This window comes from Anopheles funestus, chromosome 3RL (assembly GCF_943734845.2).
Source record: "Anopheles funestus chromosome 3RL, idAnoFuneDA-416_04, whole genome shotgun sequence".
Classification (NCBI taxonomy): domain Eukaryota; kingdom Metazoa; phylum Arthropoda; class Insecta; order Diptera; family Culicidae; genus Anopheles; species Anopheles funestus.
The window spans coordinates 35,418,362-35,424,604 of NC_064599.1; the positions used below are offsets into that span (position 1 = coordinate 35,418,362).

At 45.8% G+C, this 6,243-nt stretch overlaps 1 pseudogene; it reads right to left on the minus strand.

The window, feature by feature from the left end:
- Positions 1-286: 286 nt before the first annotated feature.
- On the minus strand, positions 287-4,718 carry LOC125767178 (uncharacterized; annotated as a pseudogene).
- Between the last annotated feature and the right edge of the window lie 1,525 nt (positions 4,719-6,243).

Here is a 6,243-nt window from a genome sequence, read left to right on the forward strand (position 1 = left end):
CAAAGTGCGTATGAGGTGTTGCTTCGCCGACCGGACTGCAGCTTCCCACAGCCCCCCGAAGTGTGGCGCCCGTGGTGGAATGAATTTCCACTTGATTTCCTCGTTAGCACACCAGTTGAACAGCTCACGACGATCACGATCGCTGCCTTTCAGCATTTCATGGATGCGACGAAGCTCATGTGCAGCACCCTTAAATGTTGTTGCATTGTCCGAATGCAGTTCCGCTATCCTCCCTCTGCGTGCCACGAAACGCCGTAAAGCTGCTAAGAAGGCAGCGGTAGTGAGATCACCCACAAGTTCGATGTGAACCGCTCTTGTTGCAAAACATACAAAGATAGCGATGTATGCTTTCGTTGCACTTCTGTTGCGTACCGTAGACTTCAGAAATACCGGACCACAGTAATCGACGCCACTCACAGCAAACGGCCTTGTTGGTGAAACCCTTGAAGTAGGAAGATCAGCGACGGATTGTTTCACCAATACGGGTTTTGCCTTGAAGCATCGAAGACACCGGTGATAAACAGCCTTTGTTAAATTGCGCCCACCAATTATCCAAAACCGTTGACGAATTATGGATAACAATAATTCCGGACCGGCGTGTAAGTGTCTCTCGTGATATGACACCGCCAGCAGTACCGCCAATTGATGCTTAGATGAGAGCAATATAGGATGCTTCGATGATTCGCTCATTTGTGCATTGCGCAGCCGGCCACCAACACGCAGGATTCCCGACTGATCAATAAACGGCGACAGCCACTTCAATTTCGAGTTGCGCGGAACATCTCTACTGTTCTTGATCTCGTGCAGCTCATCCGAAAACGACTCCTGCTGAGCGAGATGACACAACCGACGTTCTGCTTCAAGCAACTCACTCTTTGTCAGTAATGGAACTAACGTGATCAGCTCCTGAACCGTGGCATGAGATTTTGTAGATGGAGTATGTGATGATTTGCCTGCCCTTAGACAATTGATGAAACGTAAGCAATACGCCATAGTTCGCCTGAGCCTATGGTAAATGGAGAATCGTTTGAAGAGTGTGCTGCTAAACTCGTTTATAGTGGACAGAGCAGCCATGCGCGGATGAACTCGTTCTTCCTCTGATGATTCGATCTCGTCTCTTGCAGGTTCTCTCTGAGGCCAATCTTCTATCTTCCTGCTTAACCAATGTGGCCCGTGCCACCAACGATGACAATCCAGCAATTTGTCTGGAAGTAGACCTCGTGACACATCGTCTGCTGGATTGTCTACACCGGGTACATGCTCCCAGCCCTTGATTCTGGTCTCTTCCTGAATCTGAGCCACCCTGTTTGCCACAAATGGCTTCCATCGTCGAGGTGTAGAATTCAGCCAGTGTAGAACGGTCATAGAATCAGTCCAAGCGAATGCTTCGTAAGTGCCGTTGAGAGACTGAATGACCTTCCGGAACAAGTCTACTGCCAATCTCGCCGCACAGAGCTCTAATCTGGCGATTGAATTTGTGTTTGTCAGAGAAACAACCTTGGATTTGGCTGCCACTAGTTGTACCGATATTTTGTGCTGGCTTTCTGCTCTGACGTAGCAACAAGCACCATATGCTACCTGCGAAGCATCCGCGAAGATGTGCAGCTGCACACATGTTGCTTGTTTAACCGAAGTGTATCGCGGGATGCTCACTTCACGCAGTGAATGAAGCTTAGAATGGAACGCCGACCATTCCCGCTGGAGATGTGATGGTAGCTCACAATCCCAGTCCCATGATTTCCCGTTTGTCTTTAACGACCACAATTGCTGCATGAAGAGCTTAGCGATGATTATGGTTGGACTCAGCAATCCGAGGGGGTCAAAGATTTTCGCTATGTATGATAGTGTTAGCCGCTTTGTCATCACCGGAGCAACAGTTGGTAGACCAATCCGCACGCGAAGCATATCAGTTGCTGGTTCCCACATGAGCCCCAGGGTGGATACGAATTGGGGATCTTGCCACTCATGCGTCGGGAGAACTGCCAAGTCCTCCGATGGGATGTTCTGTAGTGCTTCCGGTACGTTAGAGGCCCACTTTTTTAATGAAAATCCAGCCGATTTGAGCATCTCTGAGATCTGTGCCCGCATTTCAACTGCCTCCAATACGTCTTCGGTACCCGTGAGCAAATCATCCACGTAGAAGTCGTTCAGTACTGAGTTCACTGCTCGAGGATATTGTGCCTTGTGGTCATGCGCAATTTGCTTTAAAGTCCGCGTTGCCAAAAATGGTGCACATGCGGTTCCGTAGGTTACTGTCAGCAACTGGAAGGTCTGAATTGGCTGTGCAGGACTTTCCCGGTACCGAAGGCGAAGGTACCTTCCGTCGCTAGGTTCGTGGAGAATTTGACGGTACATTTTCTCCACATCTGCTGATAGCGCGATTGCATGTGACCGGAAGCGCACAATGATGGTGAACAGGTCGTCTTGGATCACCGGCCCAACTAGTAGCTTGTCGTTGAGTGAATAGCCAGACGAAGACTTGCACGATGCATCGAACACGATTCGGACTTTGGTTGTTGTGCTTGTCTCCTTCACTACTGCGTGATGAGGAAGGTAGTAGTGCTGAACCGAATCGTCTACCGGATCACTTAACCTCTTCATGTGACCCAAACGCTCGTACTCGACCATGAATTTCACGTACTCCTCCTTCATTTTAGGGTTATCGCTCAGACGACGTTCCATACAACGAAGCCTGCGATCTGCTGTGTTTTTAGAATCCCCTAAAACGATATGAGGATTGGAATTAAACGGTAAACTAACGACATACCTTCCCGAAGTGTTGCGGACGGTAGTAGCCACGTAGTGTCTTTCGCAGGCATCTTCTTCCACCGATAAGACAGTATCCTCGGCTATGGTTTCATTCTGCCAAAACCGCTGCATGATGTCTTCTAATGGTATGTCGTTTGCTGCGAGATGACACAGTCGCGGACCAGAAGATGAATGATGAATGTTTCCGGTGACCACCCAACCGAAATGGGTTTCCACCAGCCACGGTCTTCCCATACCGAGAGAGCGTTTGCGACCGGTGTGAAGCTCCCAGAAAGTATCGCCTCCGATGATGATGTCGACTTCCCCCGGAACGTTGAAGGCGCGATCAGCTAATGCCACATCTGGCATTTTCCACGATGAGATGTCCGAGAATGAAGTAGGGATGGCAGCTGATGGCTTGTCCAAAATCAAGAAAGCCATTTCCTAGCGAAGGGTTGATTCTTGGACCGAACTGTAGCGACGATCGAACCCCTTACTTGATGTACCACCGCATTTCCGATGCCCGAAACAGCAATATTGACCTTGTTGCGGTTGGTCAATAGTTTTCGAGCGCATTCCTCAGAGATGAAATTCGACATGGACCCCGAATCCAGTAGAGCCCTTGCCTCATGCTCATTACCGTAATCATCTCGAATCACAATCTGTGCCGTCTCTAGAAACACCTTATCGTCTTCCAAATGTGCTGCCATGGTAACTGCTGTGGCCGGAGTGATATGCAGAAGTGTATGATGACGTTGACGGCACGTTCTACACGAATAATCAGATTTGCATGATTTGACGTGATGAGTGCCACTCAAACAATTCCAACACAGGTGCTTGTTTGTAACGACATCTCGTCGCTGCTGAACATCCTTAGCGATGAATACCGGACAGTTGCGTAGAAGATGAGCGTCGGTGCATGCTAAGGGACACTTCAATCGCTGAGAATGAGCCGGGGTTGAGGAATGGGGAATGTTTGATGCAGCTGCGTCTGCAATGAACCCTTTTTGTACTGCCGGATGATGAGTGCCGGCCACCTTTCTTCCACTAACAATTTGCTCACACGCAAAATCGTTCGTCGACTTTAGGATCTGGATCCGATCCTGCACAAAAGCGATCACATCCTTGTATTTATCCTTAGGAAAATGCACGGAATGTTTTTCCCAAGCCAGCAGCGTCTCACGATCCAGCTTCATCATCAGCATATTCGAAAGCGGCGTGTCCCATGCATCCACCGGTTCCTTCAGCTTCACCAATCCGTTGACAAAGCGAGTGAATTCGTCCACTAGATGCGTAAGCTTGTCGACGCACACCAATTGCACACCCGGAAGATGGTGCAATTTACGATAGTATTCACGGATTAACAACCGTGAATTATCGTACCGCTTCAGAAGTGCCGCCCACGTAACAGGATAGTTGTCGGATGTTAAAGGGGTGTGCTCAAAGGGTAGAGCTGCTTCTCCCTTTAGCGATGAAAGCAGGTACTGGAGCTTGGCGATGGCGGGAAGTTCTGCAGACGCGTCGATCATGGCTATGAACCGATCTCGGAACGAAAGCCATCTTGTATGGTCTCCATCAAACGTTGGAAGCTCGATCTTTGGCAGACGTAGGTTAGAAGCGTTTGGCCGAAAAAAGGCAAGCGTCGAGGAAGCCAAACCCGTCGTGTCGTGTAGCGTACCCTCTTCCTTCGGTTGGTTTTCCCGTAGGAATGATTTCAGCTTCCGATGACGATCCTCAAAATCACTCCTCTCATGGATGTATGCCTCGATGCTGGCGTCGTTTTCATCCAGCTCTTCGAGTTTCTCAATCGAGTTGAAAAACCCTGACTTGTGCCTGTCCAAATCCTCCAACGCTTCTGGAATCTGGCTTGCAAATTCGGGCACAAACTCCGCTTGAAAACGTTCTAGCGTCTTGAGGCCTTCCACTGCGATCCTCTTTTTGAGTTGCGAAGCCTTGATTTTTTTGTCCATGGTATTACTTTACACGAAACACGAACGAAACGAACAAACGAAAGCGATGGCGCGAAATTTAAACGATGGCGCGTGAAAGACCGTTGCCCTTGATAGCGGGGCGAAAGCGATGGCGCGAAGCGTCACTTAAAAACTGCACTTTTCCGAAAGAACCGAAATTCACCCTTGATAGCAGGATGATGACCGAAAATACACTTTCTTTACTACGATCCGGTTCGAAGGACCAAAAATGAGAGAAAAACTCTCGAAACTGGAAAATATCGCGGTAAAGAAATGTATAGAAAAGAAACCCGTGCAGTCTTGGCGCCGTTCTGTTTGCAACTGTTTATTCATTTGTCCGAGTTCATTTTACATGCAAAGTTCATTATAGTTCGTCCTAATTGTCCCTTAATGTCAATCCTTATAGCGTCAAGTAGTGTGTGTTTATAATTCGTGGTTAAGTTCCTTCGTCGTAGTTCACAGATAATTCATGTAACATTTAAAAATTATAGCTAACAGTAAATTTCACACAAATGTTTTAAAATATCGAACGATTTCTGACATGTTGCAGTCCATTTAAAAGGAATGTTTTTCCTTGTTAAGTAATTCAAAGGCATACAAATCTCTGCAAAATACTTAATGTGTTTACGATAGTAATTTGCAAAAGCAACGAATCGTTTGACCTCTTCTACAGTTGTAGGTATCGGCCAATTTTGAATACATTGTACCTTCTGAGGATCGGGCTTAACTCCTTCGGCTGAGATGTAATGTCCTAGATATATCAAATCTTGTTTCAAAAAATGACACTTGGTGGGATTGAGTTTTAAGTTCACGTTCCTTAGTCTCTCAAAAACACTGATTAAATTTTTATGGTGTTCTTCCATTGTTTTGCCAAAGACGATAATATCATCGAGATACACTAAGCACTTTTCAAGGTTTAGACCTGATAACGCAACAGTCATCATGCGCGAAAATATAGATGGACTTGTTTTAAGACCCATAGGTAATTTAGTCATTTGGTATTGGCCACTAGGCGTAGTGAAAGCAGTAATTGGTCTATCTTCCTTTTTTAGTTGACACTGATAATATCCTTGAGAAAGGTCTAAATGAGAAAAATATTTGGAACCTGATAAGGAATCAATTACTTCATCTATGTTGGGGAGTGGAAATTTATCATCTTTCAAAACTGTATTTACTTTTCTGTAATCTATCACGAGTCTCCATTTCTTTTGATCAGTTGAAGATTTCTTGGGTACTAATAAGACTGGACTGTTCCATTCGGAACTAGCTTCCTCGATTATATTACTTTCTAACATTTTTGAAATTTCATTATCCAATTGAGTTCTTTGCGCATAAGGTAGTTTGTATTGTTTTGAATAAATAGGAAAAGTGTTGTCGCGAACTTTTAAAGTTGCTTCATAGATATGAGTTGTACTTAGTTTATCGTTTTTAAGACAAAAAATATCATTATATTTTACACATATTTTTGAAATAGCAATTTTATCACTTTCTGAGAGATGGGATAAATCTAATTCGGTTAGTAACT